The following is a 16,360-nucleotide window of genomic DNA, read 5'->3' on the forward strand; positions in this document are numbered from 1 at the left end:
TACTGTTTGTATAGGCTTTGTAGTTTACCTGATCTCAGTTAATCTTCTATCTTATCTTTTTCCTCAGCTGCTTTGTACACAAATGTTATTGATTCCCTCCAGAGGCAGCCATGTGTGGTGGAATAAGCAGCATTAAAACTGGGGTTTTAGCACATACCCCTTCAACTAACTATCTGAGTGTCATTAGGCAAGATGCTCCCCCTCCCCGGGCCTCAATTTACCTACATGCAGAAGGAGGAAAGGGTTTGGATTCCACAGAATCTGAGGCCCCTTCCAGTTTCTAATTTGAGTGCAGCGCCATTGTGTGGTTTTTGCTATGCGTGTTGTTCCAAACCAAAGGGCAGGGACAGGATGCAGTCTAATAACCAGGGACAGAGGAGGAGTGGTTGAGCAGCTTTGCACATTTGTGGGTGCCTCGCTCCCTGTCCTTAGATTTCCCAGGCTGTTTAAGTTCACGATCCCAGGGCACTGCTTGTCCGCCCCCTGCCATACATGCCATGCTATTCAGGGTTTCTTTCCCAGGGTCTGCTTTGAAGCCAGAGGAAGATTTTCAGAGCTCTCGAATCTTCTTACTTCTTGCCCTCTTGACATCTGAGGCCTGAAAAGAACTTGGGTTGCCTGCCTAGGCAGGCTTCCGGAGGCCACAGCCTTCTGTCTTCAGGGGCTGGGGGCAGGAGGATGCCGGAGCCAGCGCAGGCAGTCATTGTTTGGGTATTGACTCAAAGGAGCCAGAGACACAATGCACAGGAAAAAGGATGAGCTCATGACGGCTAAATGAAAAGATTCTTATCTTGGAAACAGCGGTTTCTTATGCAAAACAGGGGGCGGCAATGTGATTGTGCCCCACGGAGTACATTCAACAACAGGGATTTCAAATGAAGAAGCTGTTTTGCATACCTACGGGAGCGGCAATGGGCCAGATTGTTCATTAATTAAAAAGGGGGGGCGGGTGCTGAAAAACCCACGCTCGCACTTGCTGCTGAACCGAAATAATTCATTTGCCTTCCTCTCAGTCCCAGTTGATCAGCTGGAAGACAAATGTCGTTTTTTCAACCGTAGCCACCTCTGGAGAAGGGAGGGGAGGGCAGAGGGGGAGGGAGGACGGGAGAAGGTATGGGCGGGGAGGGGAGCGCGTCACAGATAACTGGAATAGCGGTGATCTCTCAACCATTTCCACTTGGTGGTGTTCAAATGTATTGTACAGAGGTGGGTGGCTTTTTTGTTGCCTTCTCCCCCCCCCTCCGCCCCCAGGAGATTTACCTTCCTAGTTCTGTTTGATTTCATATGAAAGAAGTCTAAGCGAATCCCCATTGATGGGGTGGAGACGAAAGAAAAGAAGAGGGTGGGAAAGGGAGAGGCTAGAATGTGTCCCTTAACTACAGTCCCCCTTTTTCCCCAACTCTGACATGTGGTCCCCTGAGTGGATGGACCAGAGCTGTGGCTGTCCCGGAAATTCCAGAATAGAGGTCACCCACTGAATGGGTAATGTCACAAGTGGAGAGCAGGGTTGAGTGTGGTTGCAGGTGGGAGGCAGTAACCCCTCCCACGTAACTTTCCTACCAGCCAGACTGCTCTCCTTCTACTGCACATCATCTTTTGATTTAGGAATAAGATTGGTTATCATTTATCAAGCACTTTCCTATACATTACTTCCTATGTTATGTCCTATCACTATGTTACACCTGGTGTCAGGCACTTTCACTTATGTTACTTATTTGAGCTTCTTAGTTACCCAGGGAGATAACTGGGTATTATTGCTCCTGTCTTAGAAATGAGGAAACTGAGGAAACTCAGACACATTAAGTGGGTCACCCAAGGTCACAGAAGTTGGAAATAACAAAGCTAGGATTTGAACCCACATCGGTCTGATGTCAAAACCTGTGCCCTAAACTACTGTGCAACACTGACTCTCCTCCCTTTCCTCCATTCTTCCCTAAATAGTATTTGCCCAACTGTTAATCAAAAGGCAAACCTCCCAAGGATGGCATTCTGGCAAGCAGGGCAAGGATGGAGGTCCTTCCTGAATGTGCGACATTCCCCCCAAACACGCATACCTTCAGTATAGAAGACAAGCTAAGGAAGACAAGCTTGGTGGACCTTTTCTCTACCATAGGCTCACAATATGATTCATGTTTTTTAAAGTCCAGTTTATGGAGGTATAATTTTCATACAGTAAACTTCTTTCTAAAGTGCTGTTCGATGAGTTTTGACAAACGTCTACTGTTGTGTCACCACCAACACAATCAAGATATAGAATATTTTCATTACCCCCCCAGAAGTTCTCTGAGCTCCTTTGCAGTCAATCTCTTGCCCCTATACCCAACCTTTGGCAACCACTCATCTATTTTCTATTTCTGTAGTTTTGCCTTTTCCAGAATATTGTATAAATGGAATCATATCTTATGTATACTTTTGAGTTTGACTTTACTTAGCATAATGCTTTTGAGATTCATCCATGTTTTAGTTCAGTCCTTTTTATTATCAAGTAATATTCCACAGTATGATTGCACTATAATTTTATACATTCATCAGTTGATAGACATTTGGGTTGTTTCCAGCTTGTAGTGATAATTAATAAAGCTGCTATGAATATTTATATACAGGTTTCTACATGAATATATATCTTCATTTCTCTTGGGTAAATAACTAGGAGTTGATTGCTGGTTATAGGGTAAGTGTATACCTAACAACAACAAAAAATCCCTGCCAAACTTTCCAAAGTGGCTGTACCATTCTGAATTCCCTTAGCAATGCATAAAAGTTCTAGTTGCTCTGCATCCTTGCTAATACTCGGACAGTCTTTTTAATTTTAGTGATTCTAATAGATGTGAATTTTAGCTGACTGTAGTTTGGCTTTGCATTTGCCTAATGAGTGATGATGTTGAGGGTCCTTTCATGTGCTTATTTGCCACCTGTGTCTCTTCCTTGGTGAAGTATCTATTCAGATCATTTGCCCAATTTTTAATTGGGTTGTTTGTGTCCTTATGATTGAGTTTTGAGTTCTTTATATAGTCTGGGTATAGGTCCCTTATCAGATGTGTGTTTTGCAAATATTTTCACCCAGTCTGTGGCTCACCTTTCATTTGCTAAGCCTACCTTTGGAAGAGCAGAAGTTTGTCATTTTGATGCAACTCAATGTATTAATTTTTTTCTTCTATTGTTCATTCTTTCTTTGGTTGTATCTAAGAAATCTTTGCCTAACCAGAAGTCACAGTGTTTCCTTTTGAATATGTTTTATTCTAGAAGTTTTATAGATTCAGCTTTTACATTTATGTCTGTGATCCATTTTGAATTAATTTTTATATATGTATATGATATGAGGTAAGGGTTGAGGTTCATTTTTTGGCACATAGATGTCAAATTGTCCTGGTGCCATTTAAAAAAAAAAAAAAGTTTATTTATTTATTTATTTTGGCTGCGTTGGATCTTCATTGCTGTGCGCGGGCTTTCTCTAGTTGCAGCGAGCGGGGGCTACTCTTAGTTGTGGTGCGCGGGCTTCTCATTGCGGTGGCTCCTCTTGTTGCGGAGCACCGGCTCTAGGCATGCAGGCTTCAGAAGGCGTGCGGGCGTCAGTAGCTGTGGCACACGGGCTCAGTAGTCGTGGCTCACGGGCTCTAGAGCGCAGGCTCAGTAGTTGTGGCGCACGGGCTTAGTTGCTCCATGGCATGTGTGATCTTCCCGGACCAGGGCTTGAACCCATGTCCCCTGCACTGGCAGGCGGATTCTTAACCACTGTGCCACCAGAGAAGTCTAAATTACACTGATTGATCTTCAAATGTTTAACCAGTCTTGTATTTCTGGGATAAACCTTACTTGGTCATGAGGTATTATCCTTTTTATGTATCGCTGAATTCGATTTACTGATAATTTGTTGAGCAGTTTTTGGCCTGTGTTCACAAAGGATATTGGCCTGTAGTTTTCTTATAACACCTTTGTCTGGTTTGGTATTTGTCTGGATTGGGTTTTGAATTGCAGTTATTTTTCAAGCGGAGGGACTGAATTTAGGGCTGGTCTGATGCAACAGTGTTATAAGAAGGCCAAGTTTCTCAGAGGCACTCAGTTTGCCTTCCTTTACTCTGCTGAGCCATACTACTGACCTTCCCACAACTGCAGATGGTGTTGGACCCTCAATAGTCCCTGTGCTGCTCAGAGCGCTGGAGTTTTCTGTCTCCCTTCTCTGCTCCATTTCCAAACCAACAACATGATGCACAAAACAACAGAGACCTGCTCCCTATGTGTAATATTTACCTAATCAGTTACATCAAACATCAGAGGCCCAAGAGACCCGTAGTCATATCTCTGTCTATGCTTCGGGTCAACTTGAATGTGCTCCAGGGGTGCCTGTGCACATGGTCACCAGGGTGCAAGGGATGTCGAGGGAAGATTGCATCCAGCTTGTGAATGGGAGCACTTTCAAATCATCACCTGTACTTAGCAAAGGTTTGAGAGTTCTCTGTAGTATCCTGAGTATTTACCAAGCATTCTGATGCTGAGTAATGATTACAGCCGTACATAAAATAGAAAGATTAGAGTCTCAGTTCCCTGCTTAATATGTAAATGTATCCAGTTATGTGTGAGTGCTTTTAATGAAGTAACTTGCGCTTCTGTTTCCTACGCTGAGAGTGATTGATGCAAAAAACACTCTATAACCCCATCAGAAATTAGCAGCCCTTTGAGAGGGCTCTGTGGTGCTTGCCTGGCCTGGGGCTAGGAGGCAGTAGGAATGGGTTTTAGCCCTGGCTTTACAGTTAATTTCCACTTTTTTGGGCAACAGGAAGTAGACTGCCTTATCCCCAACTGAGCTCAGAGAATTGTTGGTGATGGATTGTGAAAGAACTTCACTCACTTATTTACTTTAGATTGGTTCTCATTCCAACATACAGGAATGGATAATAAAAATAGTCGCTACCACGTGCTGTGCTAAGTGCTTTGCTTATATCATTTCCTTCAATCATCATACCAGTCTTGGAAGAGAGGAATTAATATACCCCTGCTTCATAGATGGAGAAACTGAGGTTCAGAGAAGATACGTCCTTTGCCCAACCTCACCTTGGTAAGTTAACAGCTAGGCTGGGATTGGAATTCACATTTCCATGGCTACACCTCACTGTCTCCCAATACTGAGGATGCTGACATCTGTCTGAATTTTCTCACATACCCGTAACGGGATGAGCTTGGAAGGACAAGGAGCGTTCTGTGTGTCTGTGATGAGGACCTAGTTGCAGACAGTGACTAGGGTTGAGCACTTCTTTCTGCACCCTACCACACACACACTGTTCCCAGTCTTTCAGGAGAAGGGCCATGATTTGAAGTCCATCTCTTCTGAAGTCTGGCTTAAGAAGCATGAATGAGTTCCACCTGCTATCTCTGTAGCAGAGAAAGGTCTTTCTCTGCAGAGGCCTCTCAGTGGCTGTGGGAATGCTGCTCTACTGAGTGTCTCTAATTGGAAAACAATTATATATAGCACTTATTAAGCACCAGACACTTCTCTAATCCCTTTATACATAGTAATTCCTGGAATCCTTATAACAGTCCTGTGAGAATCCTTATTATTCCCATTTCACAGATGAAAAAACTGAAGCACAGAGATGTTAAATAATTTGCCAAAGTCTCCCAGCTAATAAGAGGCAGCTCTGGGATTTGAACCCAGAGAGTTTGGTAACTCTAGACCTGTGCTGGTCCATGGTAGCCACTAGCCATATGTAGCTATTTAAGTTGAAATTTAAATGAATTAAAATTAAATAAAATTTAAAATTCAGTTTCTCAGTCATACCAGCCACATTTCAGGTGCTTAATAGCCACACGTGGCTAGTGGCTACCATATGGGATAGTGTATTTGTAACACATTTCCATCATCACAGAGAGTTATATTGTGTAGAACTCAGCTAGATGCTGTGCTTTTAAATGGCTAAAAGACATTTAAATGGTATGGCCCTCTCAGAGAACAACCTGAGTACAGCTCCCTATGTTCCTGGCTTGGTCTCCTCTTAACTTTCTCTCCAATTTTCTGTCCCATTCCCGCCCCCCACCCCTTTTCTTTTTTAGCTTGACTGGTGAAAGGGGAGCATTTTCAGCCCCTTTAAAAACTCTGAGCTAAGTCTCATCTGCTGACTCACTCCCGCTGCCCCCTCCACCACCCCAACCAGGCTCACCTGACCTCAGACCCCTACTTAGGCTTTGATGTTTGAAAAGCCACAGCCTCTGCTCGGGACTCTGTGTTAAGCCTGCAGACCCCTCTGGAAGCCTCAAGTCATGGCAGTGAAAGGAAAGATGCCAAGTGGGTGTTGGCTGTTAAGCCCCTTGCTACTTCTGTCTCTAGGCCTTGGCCCTTATCAAATCGGTGCTGCCTACAGGAGGAGAAAAAAATAAAGGAGCTTTCAAAGAAGTGTCAAAGTCTATAGCAGCTCTCCGCCGCTACACTGATTTATAGGCAATACCACAAAATTCCTCAGGACCGGGGCCAGCAGCCAAGTGATGGACAGTGATTACCAAAGGAGATTTTTGTGGGTTTTCAGAGGCCTAACGAAGTAGGGTCCTCCTTATTAGCAGGTGGCTATCTATAGGGAAACAGACAAAACTCTGTGTCCCACCACCCCTAAAATAAATCTTCCTCTGGACCTTGCAGGAAGTCTGCGATGCTTCCTCCCCTTCAAAGTGAGTGTGCTGTTGACTTGTTGGCCAGCACATCATGTCAACGTCAGTGGGGCAGAGTGTTGCCTATTCTCCCCGCGCAGGGCCCTGAGATGAGGGTGGGGATGTTTTGATGAGTGGGGAGTAGTTTGCTGAAAAGTTATAAATACGCCAGACACACTCCAGTTACTTCTCTCTTTAGCCTGTGGTCCTGTCTGCAGGCTCAAATTCAGTTGCAAGGAAGGTTTGCAAGGGTTCTTCAGCAGCACAATGCCTCTTATAAATGGATATTTCTCAGGGTGTGCCAGGACCAGAACTTCGAGAATGATAATGACAAGTTTTCAAAAAGAATGGGGAGGCCACGGAATGGTTATCTGTGGGTAGGTCTTGGCATCTGTGGTTGATACAGCAGGTGCTTTGCTGTCATGTTGACAGGAGGTGAGGGAGCGTGGTGGCAAGTATCCTACCAAGTACCCAGCACCTGGGTGAGAGGTGACTTGGAAAGACTACGTCTGAGTCAGGGTTGTCCCCTCTCCTTGTTCTTATTCTTGGAAGCAACCTGTTGCCCTCATGTGTGTTGTTATGAAACCTTTCAAGGCGAGAAACAACAAGTGTTGGCAAGGATGTGGAGAAAAGGGAACCATCATGCACTGTTGGTGGGAATGTAAATTGGTGCAGCCACTATGGAAAACAGTATGGAGGTTCCTCAAAAAACTAAGAATAGAACTACCACACAATCCAGCAATTCCACTGCTGGGTATTTATCTGAAGAACACAAAAACACTAACTAAAAAAGATACATGCACCGCTCTGTTCATGGCAGCATAATTTACAATAGCCAAGATATGGAAACAACCTAAGTGTCCACTGGCAGATGAATGGATAAAGAAGGTGTGGTATATATATATATATATATATATATATATATATATATACAATGGGATATTACTCAGCCATAAAAAAAAGAACAAAATCTTGCCATTTGCAGCAACATGGATGGACCTAGAGGGTATTATGCTAAGTGAAATGTCAGACAGAGAAAGACGAATACTGTATGCTTTCACTCATATGTGGCATATAAAAAAAAAAAGTCAAACAAGACAAAAACAAAGGCATAGATACAGAGAACACAGTAGTGGTTACCAGAGGGGTAAGGGTGAGGGTGAGGGCAAAATGGGTAAAGGGGATCAACTGTATGGTGATGGATGGGAACTAAATTTTTGGTGGTCAGCATGCTGATATACAGAAGGAGAAAACATAATGTTGTACACATGAAATATATAATGTTACCTCAATAGAAAATAAATCTAGGGCTTCCCTGGCGGCGCAGTGGTTGAGAGTCTGCCTGCCGATTCAGGGAATGCAGGTTCGTGCCCCGGTCCGGGAAGATCCCACATGCTGCAGAGCGGCTGGACCCGTGAGCCATGGCCGCTGATCCTGCGCGTCCGGAGCCTGTGCTCCGCAACGGGAGAGGCCACAACAGTGAGAGGCCCGCGTACCACACACACACAAAAAAATTAAAAATAAATAAATAAATCTTAAAAAAAAAAAACCTTTTCAAAATGCCTTGCTGGCCCATCTGAATAGAAATAATGAGCTCTCATGCCTGATTGGTCAGCTGCAGTTGATAGAGCATTTTTGAGCCCTTTGTCTGTCTTTACTCTCACCTGCTGTCTAGGAAGTTGGGAGGATGACAGTATCATCTCCATTTTTTTTTTTTTTTTTTTTTAGCCTCGCTGTGCAGCATGTGTGATCTTAGTTCCCTGACCAGGGATCGAACCCATGCCCTGTGCAGTGGAAGCAGGAAGTCCTAACCACTGGACCTCCAAGGAATTCCCCATCTCCATTTTTTTTTTTTTTTTTTGCGGTACGCAGGCCTCTCACTGCTGTGGCCTCTCCCATTGCAGAGCACAGGCTCCGGACGCGCAGGCTCAGCGGCCATGGCTCATGGGCCCAGCCGCTCCGCGGCATGTGGCATCTTCCCGGACCAGGGCACGAACCCATGTCCCCTGCATCGACAGGCGGACTCTCAACCACTGCGCCACCAGGGAAGCCCATCCCCATCTCCACTTTAATGGTGAGGAGATGGAGGCTGAGAGAGGCCTCAAGGTTTCTTTGCAAGGTAGTGTTTGAATGGTGCCTGACTGGAATCCCAGACATCTGGCTATCTTTCTGGTTCTCAAAGGTTCTAGTAAGTCCATCCTGCTGTCTCCTTTGCTTTTGGGAGAAGGTAGAGAAGTTTGGTTGCTGGGAAGGGGAGGCACCACAGCTGGCATGATGTGCTTCTTCATGGCATTGAGGTGTTTATAGGGGTTGACAGCACTAGTAGTTTCTGTAGGCTCTCTTCTGCCTCACTTTTTTTCCCTTAGCTCCTCCCTTCTAGCCCAGTCTCTCTTTCCCTGGAGTCAGAAAGCCCCTCTAAAACCATGCAATCCAGATTGGGACTTGAACCCACGGTCTTTTAATTCAGATCACACACCTGGTCTCAGGACTTAATGAAGCTTGGGTTCTTTATGTCTCATCACAGAAAGAATTCAGCGAGAGACAAAGTGATAGGTAAGAAGTAGATTTATTTAGAGAGATACGCATTCCATAAACGGAATGTCATCCATCTCAAAAGGCGAGAATGGCCCTTGGAGAAACACACTCCACAGAGTGCAGGCCATCTTAGAAGGTGAGAGGCCCCAAAATATGGGGTGGCTAGATTTTATGGCCTGGGTAATTGCATAGGCTAATGAGTGGAAGGATTATTCCAACTATTGATATTTTGGGGGAAGGGGTGGGGATTTCCAGGAATTGGGTCACCGCCCACTTTTTGGACTTTTATGGTTAGCCTCTTCAGAGGCTGTCACAGCACCTGTGGGTGTGTCATTTAGCATATGTTACTGTATTACAATGAGCATATAATGAGGCTCAAGGTCTACTGGAAATCAAATCTTCCGCCATCTTGTATCTAGTTGGTTCTAACCAGTTTTTGTCATGTCCTATGGCTATGTCATTCTTTTAAAGGTTGTGCCCTGTCCCCTTCCCTGCTGTTTCACCTCTAGCATAACCCACCTCCCACCACTGGCCAAAGTCCAGCGAGGACAGCATAGACGCAGGAATCAGGGAATGTTCTGTGCTGCCCTGTCTTCTATCTTCCTGAGCTAGATGTCCAGCATGCCTTGCTGATTTCTGATGCTTATGGGGATTAAGCCATCCTTTCAGGACCATGGGGTACTTGAAATGGCAGGTTAACAAATTTGAGCTTTATCTTGTAGGCGGAGGTTAGCTGTGGAAGGGTCGGTGTGCTGGGAGTTAGAAGGAAACTCTGGGGGAAAGGTGTGCTCTGGGATGTTGTTGTAGAAAGATAAGCAGGAAGCAGGAGCAGCTCTGCAGGGTAAACAAGGTGAAGGCGTCACCTCAGAGGGATGATCCAAGGAAGACTTTGTGCCAGTTAATCACAATAGCTGGTTCCCCACCTTCCAACAAATGGTTACAAAAAGCTGGTCACAGCTCTCAAGTGTGCTGTAATTATCTGTTTACTTGCCTGCCTTCCCTGCTTTTCTATGAGTTTTGAGAGCAAAGGGGCCTAGTTTTATTCCCCATTTCCTAGCACAGGGCAAGACCTGGAGTAAATGCTTGTTTGAATGATGGGAATTTCATAACCTTGCTCACAGATACTGCAAACAAATGCCCATCAAGGACTGCCAATCCTTAGCAGTCTTTCCTACTTATATATTAGGCACCTGGGTAGAGCCATTGGGGTCCTGCTTAGTGGGCTGAAGTAGGCCTTGACTAGCCAGAGAATAGTTGGCTAAAATGGAGTCCTGGTGCCTGGCAGAGGTAGTTTTTTCCCTTAAGGGCCTGTTAAAAGTTATTCTGAGGCTTGTTAAAATGGTAAAGAAGACTTTCAAGACTGTTGCAGTAGGGGAGAGAGACTGAACTCAACTCCTTTTTTTTTTTCTTTATAAATTTATTTATTTATTTTTGGTTGCGTTGGGTCTTCATTGCTGCGCGCGGGCTTTCTCTAGTTGCGGCGAGTGGGGGCTACTCTTGGTTGCGGTGCGTGGGCTTCTCATTGCAGTGGCTTCTCTTGTTGCAGAGCACAGGCTCTAGGCGTGCAGGCTTCAGTAGTTGTGGCACGTGGGCTCAGTAGTTGTGGCACATGGGCTTAGTTGCTCCACGGCATGTGGGATCTTCCTGGACCAGGGATCGAACCCGTTTCCCCTGCAGTGGCAGGCAGATTCTTAACCACTGCACCACCAGGGAAGTCCCTGAACTCAACTCTTAATATAACAAGGACAAGTGGAGTTTAAAGCCAATGAGCAGGGTGAGGGGGTAAGTGGATGCAAAATTAATAAGAGGAATTTGATTAGATGTTGTTATGGACTGAATGTTTGTGTCTCTCCCATTCGTATGTTGAGACCCTAATCCCCAATGTGATGGTATCTGGAGGTGGGGCCTTTGGGAGGTGATTAGGTTTAGATGAGGTCATGAGGGTGAGGTCCTCATGATGGGATTACTGTCCCTATAAGAAGAGGAAGAGAGGCCAGAGCCCCTTACCCTGACTCCTCCCTCTTCCCCTCTCCCATGTGAGGACACAGTGAGAAGGAGGCCATCTGCAAGCCTGGAAGAGGGTTTTCATCAGGAACTGAACCTGCCAGCTTCTTGATCTTGGACTTTCCAGCCTCCAAAACGGTAAGAAATAAACGTTGTTTAAGCTATCCAGTCTGTAGTAGCTTGTTACAGCAGCCCTAGCTAAGACAGACTAAGGGTGAGGGAATTCTTGCTGAGCTGGCTTAACAGTATTATTACTAAAGGGAAACCAAAGACTTAGAAATCAAAGGTGAGGGGTAGGAACTTGATCAGACATCAAGGGTGATCAGGTATCTCAGGTGGGGGAATTTTCCGCTAAACTGACTTTGCAGGATTCTTTGCCAAAGACAGGCCAAGGGCAGGGCTGAAGAGGAGGTCTAGTTGAAAAGAGGGCTTAGAGGAGCCTGACTAAATGTTGGTCAAGGAGGGAGTCTCTTTCAGGCCTAGTCTGCTGGGGCATAGCTTTGCTTATTATGTCTGGCATCTGCCACACCACTGTGACCTCCATTTGCCCAGGCAAATTTTGCATGAGTAGGCACACCTGGTGGGAAACCTAAGCTGATGCCGGTGGTTGCCAGGTGGAGCCGTCCATTAGAATCACCTGCGGGGCAGCTTTAACAATACCTATGCATGGGCCCCATACCTGCTAAATCTGAATTGATGTGGGGATGAGGCATCTATATATTTAAGAAGCTTTCCTGGTGACCTTCATTATCAGCCAGGTTGGGGACCCAGAGGTTTACACGATGGATTGACCAAGAGAGTGATAGAAAGGGAATGGGAACTGATTGTTGGGGAGGGGTGGGGAGAATGCTGGAGGGGATACGATGTCTACTTTGCCCCCTCTCTCCATAGACTTGGGTTCTCTCCACATTTGCAGGGTGCCAGGAATTGTGTACTCAGCAAAATAGCAAAGTAGGTGAACAGTGTTTGTAACGTCTGCCACTTTTGCTTCTCAGGTCTTTGTTTTTTTCTTTAACCCCTTTAGAGCATCTGTTACCCCTCAGACATCTGGTACCCTCACCTTCTCTCTACTGTCTTCTTTCTGAAAGAGGCTGTTCACTAAGGTTCGTACTTTTGATGAGGCAGATTGGCATTTTTTAAAGGGGGCAGATCCAGAAGTTAAAGAACTGGATGTTCCAAAGTAGGAAATTCAGACATCTGAGAGGTGGCGGCAAGGTTGTGTGTGTGTGTGTGTGTGTGTGTGTGTGTGCGTGCGTTCGTGTTCGTGTGTGTGTCCAGAGGTGGTGAGGGAAAGGCTCTCTAGTATCCCTACAACTGACACAGACATAGCTGCTTTCTTTTCCTGTGCCTAAGGTTGGCTCAGATACGTTGTCTATGCCCCAGATTCCTAGGACTTTCTGGGAGCTATCAGGCAGACTTCTATCTTTTTCCTAAAAGAACAGAAAAATGAAAGGTTTAAAGCTAAACACTGACTCTCAGGTAAGATGCAACCCTTACTGAAATAGCACTATGTCAGCAGAACACGGTCTCATTGGTTCATTATCAAGCAAGGTCAGGACATTATTTCTGGCAGCTTCTGAAAGCCACAGCCTGTTAGAAAAAAGTCTTCTTCCTGAGGGTTTAATATAGCTTGCTCTCACTTGCTCTTCTCTGGAGCGCACGTGCTCTCTCTTTTCTTGGGCCTCCTTTTAAAATGCTAATTAAATTTGTTTGATCTCTGTTGCCCCCACCCCTAGCTAATTTTGGAGATCAAGAAAGGGAGCTTGATATCTATAAAAGATGTGCCTGTTTTTCCACCTGAGTTACCTTTGTATTTCATTCTGTTTTATTACAGGAAATTGTGAGGGGGCCCTAAACACTAACATACATAACATTGATTGTATTCTGCATAACAAATTGGATTAGGATAATTACCACACAGATGTTAAAAAAAAGTTGAATGCAAATCAATGCAATTAGTCATGACTTAATATACTATAATTCACACATTGGAATGTCTTATTGTGATTATACTATTTTAGAACAAAATGCTTTAACAAAAAAAGAGGAAGAAAAGAATTCTTTTACTCTGGTGCTGCACGTGCTCTGAACGAGAAATTGTTTTATGCTAATTTGGAATTTCACTACTCAGAATTCTTATTAACTAATCAGATCCTTCAATTTCTCTTGCCCCCTTTTATATAGAGAAAGCTGCTTCTTTAGCAAGACAATTTCATGCGCAATTCAACTTAAATGCCACCATTATGAACAAAGGAATTTGCACACGGATGCTTTTGACAAACATGGCTTTAGAAAAGCAAGCCTTGGGTGGTGGGGGGCAGGGCCACCCCCCCACCACTGATAGCCCGGACCCTGAAACAAAGCAGACAGAAAGTAAGCAGTTGGAATGAATCCAAGTCAGCCAGCAAATAGGCGGATCTGTCACAAGGGCAGTAGGCTCAGAGCTGCCACAAAGGGTTGTGTAGCTTGTGCCTAACCGAGGGGGCCCATGGGGGCTGAACTCCAGCCCAGGATCCATGCACCAAGCTGCACAACCAGGTGACCCAAGGAAAGGATGCCTTTTTCCAGTTCACACAAAGGTGCCTTATGGGTACAAGGCAGGAGTTTGGTCAAAGAGAGGAAAAAAATTCTCATGGCCAGAAACTACAGAAGCTGGGACCTCTGGAATCTGAACTGTGAACTTGAATATAATTCCTAAATTTTCTGGTTTATCCTACAGCACCCCCCCACACCCCCCTTGTTTAGAATTCCCCGAGATCTAAGTTTTACACTCTGGAGTGCTTGCTCTTTGTAATTGCTATCATGTCAAAGCTTTGCACACCCAGCTGAGCTGGGGGACCCTTGAGGGTATGTGTAGGAGGAATCATTTCCCCTCTATTCTTCTAGGTTCTTGGCTTAGACTCCCCACCCCGGAATTAAAACAGATTAACAGGAGAAAAACAAGTTTAATAACATGTGTACCTCTTGTATACCTGGGAGAGACCGGGAAAACTAACTCCTTGAAATGGGCCAAGCCACCACCTTAAATACCATCTCCAGCTAAAGACAAAAGATGCTGAGGGGAGGGTGGCCAGTTATGGGAGGATATCAGGAAGAGCACAGTAAATGAGGGTATGGTTGTTATGCAGATTGAAGTGACTGCCTTCTCCATTGATAAGCATTTCTAGAGATTTAGTCATCTGGTGGTACAAAGAGGGAGACACGCTTATAAATGGAGATTTCCCTTATAAATGTAAATGTCTGTTACAAAAGGGTACCTTCTGCTCAGTTTTTAGAGTTTTCCCAGTGTCTGCTGTTTAATAATCAGCCTAAAATAATCCTTGTGCTGAAGAGGCACATTTCGGGGTGGCAAATTGTGCTTCCCTTCAAGGGCTAGGCTTGTGTCATCATCATCCTGCCTGAAGTCTCCCCACCTAGAGTTGCCAGATTTAGCAAATAAAAATACAGGATGCCCAGTTAATTTGAATTCCAGATATACAACAAATGCTTTTATAAACATACAATAAAACAAATATATCCCATGCAATATTTTGGACATATTTACACTAAAATTAGTGTTGTTTATCTGATATTCAACTTCAACTTGGTGTTCTGTGTTTTATCTGGCAACCCCACCTCGGCACAGAGCACAGAGCTTGTGGATTAAAATACATCTAGGCCAGTGGTTACCACATTGAGTGTGCACCAGAATCACCTGGAGGTGATTAAGACACAGACTGCTGGTTCCCACCCCCAGAGTTTCTGATTCAGCAAGTCTGGGGAGGTGCCCCCAAATGTGAATTTCTAACAAGTTCCCAGGTAACTGGGTGCTGCTGGTCTGGGGACCACACTTGAGGAACCACTGCTCTAACACAGCCTCAATAAATACATCCAATGGGAATGAAGCTCTTGTTGCCAAGTTGATACTAAGCAAGCAGAAAGCTTCGCAGACTGCTTGCAGCAGGTCTGGGGGCTCCCAGGCAGTGCTCCTTCAAGGGGAGTGTAGTCACCCGTGCTGCCCTCAGCTACCTCCCTGCATAATCCCTCTTGACTGTGTTAGGTTGATGATAAGCAAAATTGTGGTTTGGATTTGTTGCTTCTGGTCTTGTTTGTACCTACATCAACTTTAACTCCTCTACCTCTGTCCCTTCCTCTAGGTGCCAGTGTCTTTCCATTCTCTAAACCAGGGATGTGAAGACACTGATTCACTTTGAGGCTTTCTTCCTTTCTTCTGGGAAAGTCACCAGAATGGCCCTTTAGTTACAAAAATAGAGATGACTACATGCCCATTGTCATAGGATACTGACACTTGTCAGGGGAAATTTGTATAAGGAGTATCAGAATTTCTATTTGAGATTGAGATCCCGAATTTCTGACTGAGATCCTGACCCTTTCTACTTGAGGCCCAAAGTTATTGTAACATAATTGGGATGGACTAGGGTGGCCCTGGCCCATTCCAGGGTTCAAGAAAGGGTAACAAAGCTCCAGAGATAAAAAGCACTATGAGGGTAGAAGGAGCCAGAACCAGGTGGCTGGCCTCTGCACTGGAGGTCCTGTGGTACAAGGGGGATTGGGAGACATTTCTGCCAAGTCTTTGAAGCCACTGATACCAAAATCTGCCTCAACATAGCCCCTCCCGGGAACAAAGTTAAGCCACAAGCAAAGATCCATGTGTATGAAAGAGTTGGAAGAGCTGCAGCCTACTTTATCTAGAAACATTTGTCTGGGGCAATCAAGTCCCATCATCCTTATGGGACATAACCGGCCCAGCAGTCAAGGTTGTATACAGTCATCCCTCAGTATCCATGGGGGACTGGTTCCAAGACCCCCACGGATACAAAAATCTCAGATGCTCAAGTCCCTTATATAAAATGGTGGCATAGTATTTGCATATAACCTAGCACATCCTCCCCTATACTTTAAATCATCTCTAGATTTCATATAATACCTAATACAATGTAAATGGTTGTAAATACAATGTAAATGCTATGTAAATAGTTACCAAGGCATTGCAAATTCAAGTTGTAGTGTTTGGTACTTTCTGGAATTTTTCTTCCAAATATTTTCAATACGTGGTTGGTTGAATGTGCAGATGTGAAACTCACTGATACAGAGGGCCAACGATCGTGGTCTCAGGGAGTGTGTCTGATACCCTGTGTTCTAAGGGACCCCAAGATAAAGGCTGAATTTTCTGTCAATATGGGCATAT

The sequence above is a fragment of the Phocoena phocoena genome, chromosome X (assembly GCF_963924675.1).
Source record: "Phocoena phocoena chromosome X, mPhoPho1.1, whole genome shotgun sequence".
Classification (NCBI taxonomy): Eukaryota; Metazoa; Chordata; class Mammalia; order Artiodactyla; family Phocoenidae; genus Phocoena; species Phocoena phocoena.